The sequence below is a fragment of the Cryptomeria japonica genome, chromosome 3 (assembly GCF_030272615.1).
Source record: "Cryptomeria japonica chromosome 3, Sugi_1.0, whole genome shotgun sequence".
NCBI lineage: Eukaryota > Viridiplantae > Streptophyta > Pinopsida > Cupressales > Cupressaceae > Cryptomeria > Cryptomeria japonica.
Genome location: NC_081407.1, coordinates 218790815 through 218807371, shown reverse-complemented (window position 1 = coordinate 218807371; position 16557 = coordinate 218790815).

The window sequence follows — 16557 nt, the reverse complement described above, 5'->3', positions numbered from 1 at the left end:
TATCCCAAAGCACTCTGACCATCATATCCCATTCTTTGCATAATGAGGAGGCCTTTGCCATACTGATCCGTAGGAAGTCTAACTTGCGGTATATCAATGATGATGGGATCTTTATAGATCTAGTCCGCTAAGTCCTCCTCTTGGGTTTCTTCTTCTTGACTCTTTCCAAGGATGAAAGGTGTCAAAGCACATGCTGGCATGACTAGTGGTTGTTGGAGCACCTGCTGTGGTTTACCATGTGTTCAAGGAGAAGTGGGCATTTGTCCCACACAAAAGAGTTAACTCAAGTTGTATTCCCCAGGACCTTCCTCTGCTATCTTCATCTTAAGCTTTTCTTGCTTGGGTATAGTGGTGTTTGAACTAGCGAGAGAGGTTGGACTTATATATGATGTGGAGGAAATGGCTTCTCTATTATTAGGAACAGTAATCTCTGGTTGATGGCTGATATTATGGCAAAATGCAAAGGGGTTTGCATCGCCCAGAATTGTGATCTCTACATCATTATGTGGGAACTTGATACATTGATGGTAGGTAGATGGAACGGCTTGCATGGCATGTATCCAAGGTCTCCCTAATAATATATTGTATGGCAGAGGAAGGTCCAGAACCTGACAGATGATGTGCTTTACCACAGGGCCCACGCGGATTGGTAGTACCACAGCTCCTTTGGATGAACACTCTGCATCGTCATAGGCTTTGATTATGATCTTCTTACGAGGATCCACTGATTCTACCGCATAGCCCAATGCTATGACCAACTGTAGTGTACAAATGTTCAGGCTTGCTCCATTATCGATCAAGACTCGCTTGATCTTGTGTTGGTTGATAAAGCCTTCAATGTGTAGCGAAGCGTTATGAGGTTGCTGAAAGGAAGAGTTGTCACTTTCGAAAAAAGTGAGACAAGGTGATGACTTTAGACTTCCAACCATTGCTTGAAATTGGTTTGTATTCAGGTTTGCAGGGACTGACGCCTCTTGGAGTGCTTGATCCAAGATAGTTTTATGAGATGGCGATAGATGCAAAAGCTCTAAAATGGATATAAGCGCAGGGGTTTTGTCTAATTGTTCCACAAGATTGTACTACTTTGGGATGGAGGTGGTGCCTTGTGGAGCTGCCTTTATGGTAACTTTGCCACGACGTGTAACAACATTGCAATTTGAGTTGGGATTTTTGAAGGTTATAGTTGCAACTTGTTCATTGGCATCATACAGATGATTTACAGTGTAATTATACACAGCCTCTGTATAATTAGTGGTATCAGTGCCTCACCTAGAAGTGGAAGGACCCCTTTGATCTTGTGATGGAAGTGGATTTTTGAACATCAGATGATCATTATTTGTTGTTTTTGGGTCATGTCCTTCAATTTCAATTTCTCCTTGATCAATAAGATCCTGAATGAGATCTTTCAATCGGTGACAATTACTTGTCTTGTGCCCTCTTCCTTGATGGAATTCATAGTGTTCAGTATCTCTCCACCATGCCGGTTTGACCCGAGGCTCATAGTTTGATAGTTTAGGTAGAGTGACCAAATTTTGAGAAATGAGTTGTCGCAATACTATTTCAATGGGTTCCCCTAAGGGAGTGTATGTGCGTTTCTGTTTTTGTTGACGAGGTCTAGGTTCATTGTGAGATGTGATGCGACCTTGATTAGAAGGAACATTTGTGTTGTTTTGAGGTGGAGGATTTTGTCCTGCAAACCGAACCACAGGTTGTGCGTTTTGGATAGTCCGGGCATCCACAATGCCATCATTGATGATATTCTTGTTTTTATTCTAGAAGCTTGGTTTATCACTATTGAAGTGTGGGCGAGGACCATCTTTTGGTTCATTAAAGATTTTGATGAGTCCTTTCTTGATAAGTGCCCTTTCACATTTCAAACCCTTGGTGATCATATCATTAAAAGAGTCTATGTCTTTGACATCCAGGTGAAATTCCATTTCTTTGTTTAAGTTGGAAATGAATATTTCCACTAGTTCTCGTTCAGGTAATTGAAGAGAACGTCTGCTAGACATTTGGCACCATCGTTGCAGGAATACTGAGAATAGTTCACCTGGTTTTTGTTTAGTGTTGCACAGATCAGCCATGGTAATGTCGCGTTCAATGTTATGAGAGTAATGAGCTAGAAACTTCTGGATGAGTTCCTCAAATGTTCTAATGCCACTTGGTAGTCGAGAAAACCATGATGTGGTTGTTCCTCCCAAGCTTTGGGGAAAAAGGCACATTAGGTATGTGTCTTCATATGCTACTTCAAGACAAGAGGAATGAAATTCTCGGACATGATCGCGGGGATCCCCCTTTCCTCTATATTTTTCAAATTTGGGTGTTTCGAATCCTCGTGGAAATGGTGGCATGTAAAGATTCCTATTAAAAGGATAGGGACAGATGTCATTGAGTGAGAATTGGTTAGTCTTGACACCACTATGAAGTTGTTGGGCGAGATTCTCGACTTGTTGCCGCAACATCTCCATTTCATTTGGAGGAGGAGGTGGTGGGTTACCTCGAGGAATGTTATATCTGATGGGATCTCTACCTCTTTCCTCTTCATGGCGACTTTGTCTTTCTGATGCTTGTCTTAATTGGGAAAGATCAAAGTCAGAGGGGAGTTTTGCTCCTTCTTGAGCGAGTCTTAAGAAGTGAGCATCCGCATTGCTCCTGAGTATTTCATCAAAAAGTCTATTAAAGAGAGGGTTATGCTGAGCCCTTTCTATTGTTGCAGGAGTGGGAGTACTTGGGTTTTCGTCATCTACATTTCCTCCAAGTGCTTCTTGAAATTCATTGAGATTTTCCTCTTCTTCTTCTTCCCTTTCTATTTCTCGTTGCCTGGACCGTGATCGGGTTTGGGCCATTTTGCTTATGAGCTTTTTGTTGAAGTTGTGTGAAAATGATGATGAGTTTTTGTTGAAATGAGAGATTGATGGTTGGTGAATTGTGTTGCATGTGGATCTCTAACACCTTTAAGGTGGATGTAACTGAAATTCCTTCTTTGAATTGCTTGTTTGTTTGATAAGTTTTGATGTGATAAGGTGTAGAGAAATCTGAGATGTGTTACAAATTTAACTACCTAGTAATGAGAGGATTCACTCATGAACTAGTTTTAACCTGCGTAGATGTGTCTCTTAGGATGAGCTTATCCTAGATGTAGAAACAATCTAAAAAGTGATGTGATGTGTTTGATTTCAAGCAATATCTAAAAGAGAACTTGGGACAAGAACCTCTTAATGTTTTGAGAGTTGGGACGGATTGATGATGAAGTGATGATGTATGAGTGAGATGATGGATGAAAATGTTTTCAACTTCAATAAAAACTTTGTGTTACAAATGGGACAAACTCTATCTCTTCCCTTTCAGGTGTTGGTGGTATTTCTCGAGTTGTGTTGTATGTGATACAGACGTTTGGGAAGAAGTTGGGATTAATCTTTCCTCCTTGGTTTTTGTGATAACTCAGAGCTCTATATTGCATAAAAGCTCTGCAGTTCAATGATTCGGAATCAAATTCGTTTGTTTTTCCTTGAAGGTAGAGATGCATGTGACGCAGAAAGACTCTATGTGAGACAAAGATTTGTCTATTTATGTAGAAGAATTTCCTCCTTTTGATCAAAGCCTTTGAGCTCAATGGTCTTCTTTTCAAGTTGATATCTGATGATGCTTCTTCTTTCGCAAGATGTGAAGAATGGTCATAAAATTTGACTATTTGTTGTTTGTACCTTGTTTTTGATGTTTTTGGTTGTTTTGATAGATGTTTGGTTGGATGAATACTTTGTTTTTGGGAAGTGATTTTCTGATTTTTCTTTGACAAGAAAACAAAGCAAGCACACAAACACAAGAATGTTGCCCCAAAGGCACAAATGAGTATGGGTCTAGATCAACCCAATCCTTGGACTTTTATATAACCCTTCCTTTAGATGTATTTTAAGGTGTATTTCCAAAGCCTGAAGTCGGCTCAATTTGCACTTGGTCTTGACTAAAACGAACACACTTCAAACACTTTTTATCCCTAAGGTCAAATGGCCAGTTGTGATAAATTTAGCCCACATCTTGATATTTCTTCGACTTTGGTACTACATACCTTATGAATCCCACCTTGGCAGGTAAGAATGTGATATACTAAGTCTTGCACGAGCATAACAAATAGATGATCCCTATGATGGGGGAGTCACCACTTTTATCAAGCCACAAGTGACTTTTCAAAAAGCTATGTTTCTACTCAAGGAAATATGTATGGTGAGTATCTTGGGAGCAAAACCATCTATGCTCTTGCACTAAATTATATCGCAAATATCCTCAATCAATAGAACGGGTGGGCTACTACTTAAAGGTGTTTAGTCATGTTCGATGTTTTTGGACATAAGTTCATTCTGCAGTGACTCACTTAAGAGCCTTGTAACTGGTGGTGGGGCCCATTTGTCCTTTCGGCCAGTTACACTGTAGGAACAGCTATACCCAAGGCTACAGCTTTCGCTCACACCTAATTTCTATAGCGGCTCGAAGGATTTACCGCTCGAGGTCGTTCCCAAGAGTAATGTATCTCTTGGCACGCCTCTCTTAAAAAGATAAAATTTTGAGTGTTACTAACACTTTTCTCTTGCACCTAGGACCACGAAAGCCAAGGGAGAGGATAGTGTGTGTTAGAAGTAGGACCACTCAACCAACTCTTTGTACAAGTGTGCCAAGTATGAAAAACACGTGTTCTTTTTAATCTGTCATTGCAATGTGATCTAACTATTTGGAGATGTTGCTCCAACAGTCATGGTGTTCTTTTTAACTTCAAAGGCAAAATATTTTGTAAACTAGGAACTTTGAAATCCTAGTCAACTGAATTGAAAACACGTCTTGCTTGAAGTAAAATTGTTTTTGAGCTTGAAGGAAAATGGCTTGTTCTTTTTAGATCGCCCAAAACAAAGTGTTGATTGTAAATTTCTTTTAAGTTGATGCAAGAAAATAAATTTTGTTTTGTTGATTTTAAGCACCAAAACGAAGTTTGTTTCCTAACTTGCAAGAAATAAAGTTGTTTTGTATAAGTTTGTGGTTCTTTTTACCTTGGAACAATGAAATTCTTTTTAAGAGCCCCAAACAAATGTGTGATTCTTTTTTAAAAGCCCAAATTTGAAATGTGAAGTTAATTTTAAACCAAAATAAAAAGTGAATTCATTTTTAAAACCAACTTCAAAAACAAGTTAGTAAAAAATATAAATCTACTTTTTAATCTAATTTAAATCTGCACAAAAGAGAAAAATAGTTAGTAAAATCTACCTATTTGGTGGGCTTCTACAAGCCTAATTTTTTTTTTTTGGTTTTTTTTTTTTTTTTTTTACAAGGTGATTTGTACAACGTTTTGTTACAATAGCGCTAGTTTGCATTTGAACAGAGGCACTATTTAACACAAATGCACTAAAAGAAAGGGAAAGACAGAGAAGGCAAAAGCACTAAAACAGGGTGAATAGCGCCAAAATAATGCCAAATGCACCAAAACAGTGTCAAAAGCGCAACCTGTGTGACATTTTCAACATTCAAACATGTTATTGGTTAAAAAAAAAGTTGATCTTTTTGGTGTTTGGATTCACGTCGGGTTCACCAAATGATGCTCTGCAAAAAGGATTAGAAAATCTGTTTGATGGCAACACACACAAGAGCACAAGAAACAAACGTTAGTTTTAGCAACAAAAGATTATCCTAAACAGGCATATCAAGAGAGATATTAAGCATGAAATAGAAAGCATATAAACATAGAATAAAATAGCTAATCAAGATGCTCATAGTTGCTCCTCCCTTGTTCCTCTCCTCTCCAAGTCCCAAATGAGTGTAGCTCTCAGCTTTTAGCACTAGCCATGGATGCCATATGGAGATTCAAGATAATTGAATATGATAAGAAAATGCTATGCAAGTGTAGATAGTGATGCTATGAGAAAGCTCTATGCTAATGCCTGTATAACAACAATAATCTAATGCTTCTTTTTTTGCTTGAGGAGAAGGGTTCTATTTATAGAAGAAATGGGGAAATGAATGGTTAAGATTGAGTAATCTTAACAAGGGTTAGGATTGAAAGATATTCAATCCATGTGAGACTTTCAACCCAGTCCCATGTTGACAAGTGTCACCATGAGGAGGCTTGAGAGGAGTGATAAGGAGCATTAAATGCTTGAGGGGACATGATGGTTACCCTAGTCAAAGAAATAAATGCTTTGAAGAGACACATGGGTTACATGAGGGTTAAGTTAGGGGTCAAAGTCCTTAACCATGGGTGCAAGTGGAATTAACCATTAATGGTCATGTAAGAGCCATAAGTGGTTTGGAAGACTTTAGAGGTTAATTTTTTGAACACACAAAGCATTAATTGCTTTTCAAAGACTTTCGAGTCTTTGAGAAGTGACTCCAATTTGCTTAGGAATGTGACAATATTTAGGGGATGGATTAGGTTAATTAGAAGAATCTAGAAGGGGTTTAGGCATGCAAGTGGATTTTGTAGGAAAATGCAAGTGGGAGGAATTTTGGTATTTTCAATTAAAATAAAATCATTTATTTCAATTAAATGGTGTAATTTGCATTTGGATAAATATTCAAATAAATATTAATTTATTTAAATGAGAAAAAGGAAGATAAAGCATTAAAATGCTTGAAGACTTTGAGGAAAACCATTAAAGGCTTGAAGACTTTAAGGAAAACCATTAAAGTCTTAAGAAGACTTTAAGGGAAGCCATTAAGTTTGAATACTTTAAAGCCATCAAGTTTGAAGACTTTAAGGGAAACCATTAAAGGCTTAAGAAGACTATAGAAGGAAGCCATCAAGTTTGAAGACTTTAAGGGAAACCATTAAAGGTTTCAAGTGGGTGAGGATAAATAGGATTTTAAATAAATAATTTATTTAAAATAGTTGTGCAACTTGCTTTTGTAGGAAAATACAAGTGGGTGGAGGATAAAGGTGATTTAAATAAATTATTTATTTAAAATAATTGTGCAACTTACATTTGTAGGAAAATGCAAGTGGGTAGAGGATAAAGGTGATTTAAATAAATGTTAATTTATTTAAATGTGAGAGGTGGGATTTTGGGGGATTTAAATAAATATTAATTTATTTAAATGTGAGAGAATATTTAATTAAATAAATATGATTTATTTATTTAATTAATGGTCTGAATTTGGTTAAGTGAATTAAATCAAATAAATTGAATAATTTATTTAATTAATAGGAGAAGAGGGTTAAGATGAATTAATTAAATATTAATTTAATTAATTATTAATTGATGGTTAAATAATCAAATAAATACTAAGTATTCATTTAATTAAGTGGACAGATTTATGTGACTACAATAATAGTAGCACCTTGTTAAAAATGAGTTTTATAACACCTATTCCACTTCTCTCTGCCAGTTACAACTCTTCTCTATTTCACCGGTTCTTTCACTACTGGTTACCAACTCACTCTCTCTAATTCTTTTACAGTTAATCTCTACCTTTTTTGACTTCTCTTGATTCTCAATCTTCACTCTTACACCCTGTGATGCCTTCCTACCACTTCAATCACTGTTGATACCCTTGACTATTAACTCTATAACAGTTCATCGGTTTCACTATCTTTACCTTGTCTGGATTCCTCTAGTTCTCACTCAACTCTCATTCACTCTCTACTACTATCTTGCTCTATCTTCCTTTGCTAGTTTACACAATTGTTATACTCTTTGCAGCTTACCGATTGCTTTAGCCTTACCAGTTAAAACTCTATTGAACCCTCTTACTGGTTCAACCTTTCTTGTCATTTCTACTCCAACACTTAGATACTTTTGATATTTTCTCTGATGACTCTCTACTCTCTCAATCACTCTCTCCTCTCTAACATCCATCTCTTATGCAGCATCATCATTTTTGATTATCAATCTGCATATTTATACATGAACTTTCCTACCTAACTGCAATATTTAAATATTTCCAGCCTAGGGTTTTCTTTACCGACTTCAATCATGTCAGATCTTATCAAATCTCATCTCCGAGACTAAAATTATACAAGGAAACACTGTACCGCCATATCTCATTCTTTTTGTACATGTTTTCTATTTTTGGCAAGCATGGCTCAACTTTTTGTCAATCACCATTAATATTCCAGCATTTTCATTCTCCAGATTGACAAGAAGATCATATGTCATGCATCGATCAACACTCCTAGGGTTGTCCTTCGATTTAGTTTGAGCCGCAATCTTCTGCAACACACCCATAATTGTCAGGGTTGGCATTAAATGCAAACTTAGTTGTCAACTACCTCACTGACTCACTCTTCACTGACCACTCCACGTTAGCCACCGGTATCCTACATGTTATCATCATCAAAATCCACCTCATCTTAGTCCTCCATGTTGGTTTAGGCTCAGTCATCGACTAAAAAATATCCTACCGGTCTTCTTACCCTACCGGTCACTGGGTTTCTTTATGTTCTGCTTGTCTCTAGCTCGTTTACCAGTGGACATGTTAAATCAGACTACACTTACTAGTTTTGCTTGCTTACCAGTGGATAATATTACTATAGGGCATACCGGTAACGTACCTTACATACTAATCATGCTAGCTTACTGGTGAACCACCATGCTGGTAACATATCTTCCTTGCACCTTGCATACATCGAGCTTACCAGTAACCATCCATACCAGTGACATATTATACATACCACTGGTCATGTTCTTCTCTTCTAATCTTTTCTTTCTTACTGGTAGATGCTTCTTCTCATAGTTACCGGTAATACACTTTGCTTACCTACCTGCATACTAGTTGCATATACCGATTGACATCAATGACAATACAATACCAACAATGGAGGCCATTTTTTTCCAAAAGAACCTCCATAAAGATTCTCAACACTGGGTATTATTGGTCGACCCTTCATAAGGATTCCATTAAATATACCAGGAAGTGTGATCACTGCAAACAGATGGGAAGGGAAACTAAATTTGATGAGATTCCCCTACAAACACAAGTAGTTTTTACTCCATTTGATAAGTGGGGAATGAACTTTATTGGTCTTCTTAATCCTCCTTCTAATGGTAAGTCTTATATAATTGTTTGCACTGATTATGTTACTAAATGGGTGGAAGTTAGAGCTATGACACATACTAGGGACAACACAGTAGCAGAGTTTCTTTATGAGGAAATCTTTACTAGATATGGAGTCCCTAGGGAGTTGGTAATCGATCAAGGGCCATAATTTTCCTCCACTTTAGTAAAAAATATCATGAATGAATATAGAATTTTTCATAAAAAGTATATTCCCTATCATCCACAGGCCAATGGCCAGACAAAGGTCACAACTAGGGAAACTGAAGCCATTCTCACAAAAATAGTGAGCCTCCACAAGAAAGACTGGGCCTCTAGATTACCTAAGGTAGTATGGGCTTATAGGATCTCATGGAAAAAAACCACTAGCTTCACCCCATTTTAATTTCTCTATGGAAAAACAACTGTCCTTCCCATAGAATTTGAATACAAAGCATTGCGGACAACACTAGACCTGGACATGGATATTTCTAAAGCACAATAGGACCACATCATGCAACTTAAATACTCCAGATGAATACAAAAAGAAGGCCCTCCATCATACATATATCATACAACAATAACGTATTTGATGGCATGACAAGCATATCAAAAATAATAAATTTTCCCTCAAAGATTGGGCATTTCTATACGACTCCAGATATCAAGAAAATCAAGGCAAGCTGCAGACACATTAGATGGGACCATATGGGGTGGCTGAAGTCTTTGACAATAGGATTGTTTGATTCACAACAATTTATCCAGTCCATTTCAAGCTATTGGTAAATGTCCATAGACTTCGCCTTTATCACATGCCCAGTTCTAAACAAGAGTTCATGTAGCAATTTGCAGGTAGTCCAAATTTCAAATTTGTCGCAGGACCATTTGGTGGGCTTTCCATTTCGCCACATCTTGACTAAGGTTTACTTTTACACCTTCTTAATAAAGTTTCTATGTCCACATGGAAATTATTTCTTCTTATCTTCCACCATCATTCCACCTCATCTCTCTATCCAATGCATCTCCATCTATACTCACTTTCTTTCATTCTTTAAACTTTGTTGTTACATTGTATGTATCTCGGCCATTATATCAACACCAATAATTATTATTTATTATGCATCAACCTTCCGATATGAATTAATATATTTTGTACTTATTGCTCTTAATTACATTTTATTTGAGTTATTTCATTATCATTTCATCATATCATCTTTCACAACCTATTTCTATTCCTTCCCATGTGTGGACTTATATGATATTTTGGTTGGGGGGAGGGGTTAATGTGTGTGTTTTTGCAAATACAAAGTTGAATTATGGAATTATCATATTGGTCACCTTCTACAAAGCTTGATTTTAAGTTATCCTAAGCCTTGAATCATGATTTTACCTTCAAACTATCTTTCTTGTCACCCTGTCTTCGTTAGTTTGAATGTATGAAGGTGCTATAATTAGCTCCAAAATATGTGAAGGTTGTGAGTAACAAATTAGGAAATTACTTGAAATTCAAAAGATTTGGATTTTATATGTGTAGAAAGAGTGGTAGAGTGCGGAAAATGGGAGGACCGCCAACCAGGCATGAACTAGTAGATCATGAGCTTATTCTTTCAGATGCAGACTATGCACCAGTATTTCAAGCTTTTGGATGGTAGGATTATTTTCTGAAGCTCAATAGTCTTGATTATGTTGTATCTCATGAATTTACTTCCACATTTTGAGAAGGGGATTCCATGGTAAGAGGGGTTAAGATAATAGCCATGGAAGGATGAAATGCGGAGGTAATTGGTCTTCGTGCAGTTGGGGAAAAATGTTTGGACACTTTTGATGCAATATTAGCCAGAGCTAAATTTACACATCTTGAGGATGTTGGCATTGCATGAATATTGCATTGATGAAGTATAGTGTTGTCATTGATGTCAATAGAAACTAGTAATGAATTTGTATTCTAACTAGTAGTGATGCAGTAAAACAATCAATAGTAAACTAGTGGAGGAAACCGGTATTATTATTGAAGCAAATAAATCAACCAGTAACCCTAACCTATTGATAAGAAGAACCCTAACTGATGGAGCATGGAGAATCACTTGTGATGATCTATGAATGAATGATGATCATAAATGAAGATGCCACGTATACATGTTGTACGTGATGAGTTTTGAGTGGATTTTGTGCGTAGAGATAAGTGTTTATCTTGGGAATGATCAATTTTTTTGTATGGAGTGACAAACGCGTGATGAGCTACAAGATCCAATGTGCGGTGATCCAGGAGCAGTTTAAGTTGTCTTGAACAATGTTTAGTTGATTGCTATGAAATCTAATGGTCAAGATTGAACCGATATGTTTGTAATCTCTATAAGATCTATAGGTTTTGTGTTGTGTTACTGACCTATTATATTTGTTTTTAAGGTTGATGAATTGTTTGTAACTGTGTTGGCAAATTTGGCTATGTGTACGAGTTCTTGTTGCTGAACTAGAAGGTGTATCTCCAGAATGTTGTGAAGGTAGATAGGAGTAGAAAAGGATCTGATTAAGAAAAGTAGTGCTATTACTAGATCAACAAAGAACCTGTTGTTCTCTAACCATTAAAATATTTAAATCCTCTAACTGGGTAAGCTTTAACATGCTTCTTGTTGAAATCCTCTAACTAGGTGATCCATTAGATTGGATTTGGAATCCTCTACTAAGGTTACCTTTAATAGGGCATTACCTTTGATGGGGTATTGTAGTCAATCCCTTAGCCAGGTGGTCCTTAACTAGATCTGTTCTTAACAGGACATTTTCATAAAAGATTCTAACAAGGCTTGGCTCCTAACAAGGAGAAATTCAAAAGAGTTCAGAATACTTGTGGGTATTCATCCCCGCCATGGTTTTTCCCATTTGGGTTTCCACGTGAAAAATCATTGTGTCAAGTGGTGAATGATTTTGTGGATGTGTTTTTGATATGGTTGATATGAATGACTGGTAAATCCACTTAGATATGTTTGAATGACTAGAAGTGACATGAAATGAGCTATTACTAATATTAGTAAAGTTATTTAATATTTTGGTTAAATGGCATTTGAGTTTTAGATCTGTTACATTGTATCATTGATGTTTTGGTCAACCGGTTAAGTTTGACAGTGTAGTTGCAGTTTTTGATATAGAGACTAAACTGATTAGTTTAGTAAGTTGTTTCTGAGTTTGAATTAAGTTTGGTGAAATTTTTACTATTTTTTCTATCTACTGATTCACATCCCCTTCTCAGTAGTTGATCGGATCATTATAGTTTCATCATATTATCAAGGGATCCTCCATTAGTGATTTCCAAGTAGGGCACAAGTAGGAGATCTTTGCATCCAGATTGGGCTCCTGTATCGGTGTATATTATCAAATACATTACCTATGAAGGTTGAAAATCTCTTCTACATGTTGTGCATTTCAAGCTTCTTTCTCATCTTCACCATGGAAGACACATGAATGTCCTGAGTGTTCTGTACCACATGCTAAAGAAGATGTCTTTAGAGACACAAGAAGGTAGGGAGAATTTTGTGTCTCACCATTGTTTAATCAATTTATTAGTAGAAAGATGTGTTTAGGAAATAAACCCTAGGCTATCTTGGGGTAATTTTATTAAAGGGGAACAAGTTCAAAATGTACCTGGTCTATATCTCAAACCAAGACTTCTAAAAGGAAAAAGTCAAGGAAATCAGTATCAAAATCCTCCTCTTCAAAAGGCCCTAGCGATCATTCTTTTTATGAGAAAGAGGCAAAGAAAATAGAAACCCTAACACCCTCACCCCCTTCTAAAACATAAAAGGAGGAATTTGAAAAAGTTAAAACATCATTAAAGGAAATATCTAAAGGACAGAAATATTTTTTTATGAAAAGGTGTCTGATGTAGAAAAGGATAGTCTTCTAAGGTCTAAAGTGAAGAAAGCAAAACCCTCACTTGTAGTTCCTCTTGCAGCCAAATAAAAAATAATGTTCTTTGAACCCTCTGATTTCCCTTTGAGGTGTTGTAACCAGAATTTTGGAAAATCCAAAGGAAAAGCAAAGGTAGTTCCTCAACATGTGATTATACAAAGTGACATTGAGTTGGATGATAACTTTGTAGAAAAACTAGTAAGGTTGATCTATAGAAAATTACATTCTAGAGTTCAAACTCCTTCATCCTCGCCTCATGATTTTTCACCAGAGAATGTAGGTATGGAAGGGGAAGGGGGAATAAACCTAATTGTTAATTTGAATGTACCATTGCAAGATGGTAGTCAAGTAGAAACTAAAGGAATGATTGGTTTGGATGAGCTTGTAGACCCTGCAGAGTAGATGGCTTCTGCAAGTCAAGAAAAAATAAAGATACACTTACCAATTCCTCCAACATTCATGTGGCCAAATTGTTGTATCAAATATACCAAACCATTCAAGAGGAAAGGGAAACCTAGAAACAAGAAAAAGAAAGGTTACAAAAGGAAATTGATAAGAGAGATAAGGAAATTTTGAAATTGAAAACCAATATGGGGGAGGTCATGGAATTAGTTTTCCAAATTGTGCAATGTTGTCCCCCTCCTAGAGTATATTCTTTGTACATGAAAGAATTATATCTTTCTTATCTCTTATCAAGAGATTTTTCTGGTTTATGTTCTTCTCTGCTAACCCCAAGAGAGTTTCTATGTGCATATGAGACTTCATATTGTGATTTCAAAAACTTTCTTTGTGAGTTATATCTGCATAATTAAGCAGTTCCAATTGACACTCATTGGAACCCTCTATTATACATCGGTGATGTTCAACTCAAGGCATTCATGTTTTACATCTCGAATCAAAATAGTTGGGGGCAGTAATTTAGGCAATACAAGGATTTAGAATTAACATTTCCATTGGAATTAAGAGCCGAGTCATCCTTCTCAGACAATGTATTATACCAATGGAATCAAATTTTAAGTGACAACAAGATCAGAGACCTTCTTTTGACAAAAAGGGGACAAGTATACATAGAGTATGAAGCAATGGCTAAGAATTCATCACACCTGGTGTTTGGATACCTTTCTCAGTGATGGAATGTGTTGCCAGATGAGTTAAAACAGTGGTAACCGCACTCTCTACCAAACTACCATGCAATGTTAAAAAGGGTAATCAAGTACATCCAGTTGGGAAGATCATTGCAGGAAATGTGGATTCCTCTCACATTTCACCCTCCACTTTTACTATATCCTATTCTAGAATGGAAGAAACCCTAGGCATATGAAAAAGAAGCTGAGGATGCCCATTGGAAAGAAATAGAAGAAGTTAGGGCTTTTATTGGGATCCATATGTTCTGGCTACAGGGGAGACAAAAGTGATCGATTTTAGAAATGAAGTATTTGAGGAACATGCAAATTCTTGAGGACAAGCATTAGTTTGGTTGGGGGGAAATGATGAGTATCCTTTTTGGTAATCTTATATAGACTTATGTTATGTTAGATTTTTCATTTTGTGACTTAGATATTTTGGTTGTGATAGGTATAAGCCCTTTTGTGTTTAAATCTATGAACTTTTCCATCTATTAAACATCCTTATAAATGATATGATAAATGTCTTTTAATGATATGGAAATGCTTGATTAAATGTTGGTTAAAAGTAATATTGTTCAAATATGTGTTGTGCGTATTAAATTTTATGTATGTAGTTGGAGGAGAGACTAAGTCAACATAAAGACATCGGTTGTTGTTTCAGAGAGTTACAATCCTACTCAAATAGGACTATGTTGGCCATTTGGAGGAATTGATTATGTGTTGCAGTGATGTTTTGTCATTGATGTCAACACTAGCTGCTTTGGCTATTTACCGATATCCTTTTGGTCCCGGTAGGATGTTTGGTTTCTGGTTGGTAAGATCATGATGATCTGGTATGCTTTGGCTTATGGAATTGGCTTAGATCTACTACTCATGCTACTTAGATACATGTTCAGTTAGTTGGTATTGATTTGTTGATCGAATTCTTTCTTATATGTTGGTAAGCCTGGTTTGTTGATCTGGTGAGGGTTTCACCAGCAAAGCTTGATTGAAGATATTTTGATATTATGCATTAGTAGTGTTGGTGCAGCTTCTAGTAGAGTTTTAGGATGCTGATGGTGATCATGTTCGAGACTTGGCTAATTGGGATAATTTCTTTAGCATGTGTGTACCTAAATTGGGTCCGAATATATCTACGTTTTGGAATGACTTAATGTAACGTGTTGATTGGTCTTCTTGATGTGTTTCTGAGATGACTTATCGGTTGGATGATATTGGTTTGGCCTCAGGCCAACATGTTTTATAATTATGTAATATGTTTTATTATCTGGGTGGCCGACCTAATTGTTTGTGGTCGAAGGGTTTTGTATATATATGTGTATGATCTCATTGTAAGTCATGGGATGGTAATGTATGCAAGTGAATAATGTAATAATCATTCATGCAGAGGATTTGGTCAATCATTGGTGATCAAGTTGGGTTTATGCAAGAGGTTTAAGTCCTCTGGTATTGATCTTAACCAAAACTCTACTCAAGGATAGGAGATGCTATTATTGTAGTTCATTCTTCCTTCCAATTATAGTCTAGATTTTTATGTAGTTAGTGAGACTCCTTTTGTAATGAGCAGTGTGCTCTAGGTTATTGGCCTTCCTGCAAGTACACGCCCCTCAATTTGTAATCACATACTTACTGCATAAGTATTATCTGACTTTGGGTAGGCTTCCCACCGTGGTTTTTCCCTTTACCAGGTTTTCCACGTACAAATCTTGGTATCATGTGGATGGTATTTATTCTCTAATTGTTGCTTGTGGTTAATTGATATATCTTCTATTTCGGTAATTGGTTTATTTGTTCCAGTAACAATGTTTTAACCGCTTAAGGTTTCTATAATTTGGTGACAACCGATTCAACCCCCCCTCAGTTGTCCTTTGATTATTTGAACTGTCTAACATACCATTAGACCAGTCAAGCCGATAGTTGATGACTCTGATAGAGCTCCCAATTGTGGTTAATGCAATTATTATTTCAGAACATGTGTCATTTTGTTGAGGAGATCTAGAGGATGCCATGGCCTATATTTGTGCATTAGAATAAATCCTAGAATGATTCACCCTTCTATGCTTTTATTTCTAATAAAATCCATCCTCCTAGGTTGTTGAGAGTGGAGCAGTTGTGTAGTTAGTTAGTTTTTAAATTTCTTATAAATTCATCAGTTAAGGATGGAGTATGCAATGCAGTTTTTATCCTTTCAAGTATTCAGTGTACTCTGCAATGATAGTCTAATAATACAAGAGATTTCAGTTCTTCCATCTTTTCTATTCAGAATTTCAATGCATATGTGATGTTTTCGTAATCTTTAAATTTGGTTAAGATTTTCGAGGCTCAACCAAGGGGGCCCACTTGGGGAGAATCCACATTCATTCACTTCTATGTTTTACTAAGTAAGTTTATTATCAAGCTTATGTTTACTACATTTAGAATCCTTTTTGTTGTCTGTCCTGCAACCACAAGAAAAACTCATATTATTTTGACTTCTAGGGTAATTTCTCCTTTGGCTTTTGAAAAGGTTGCACCA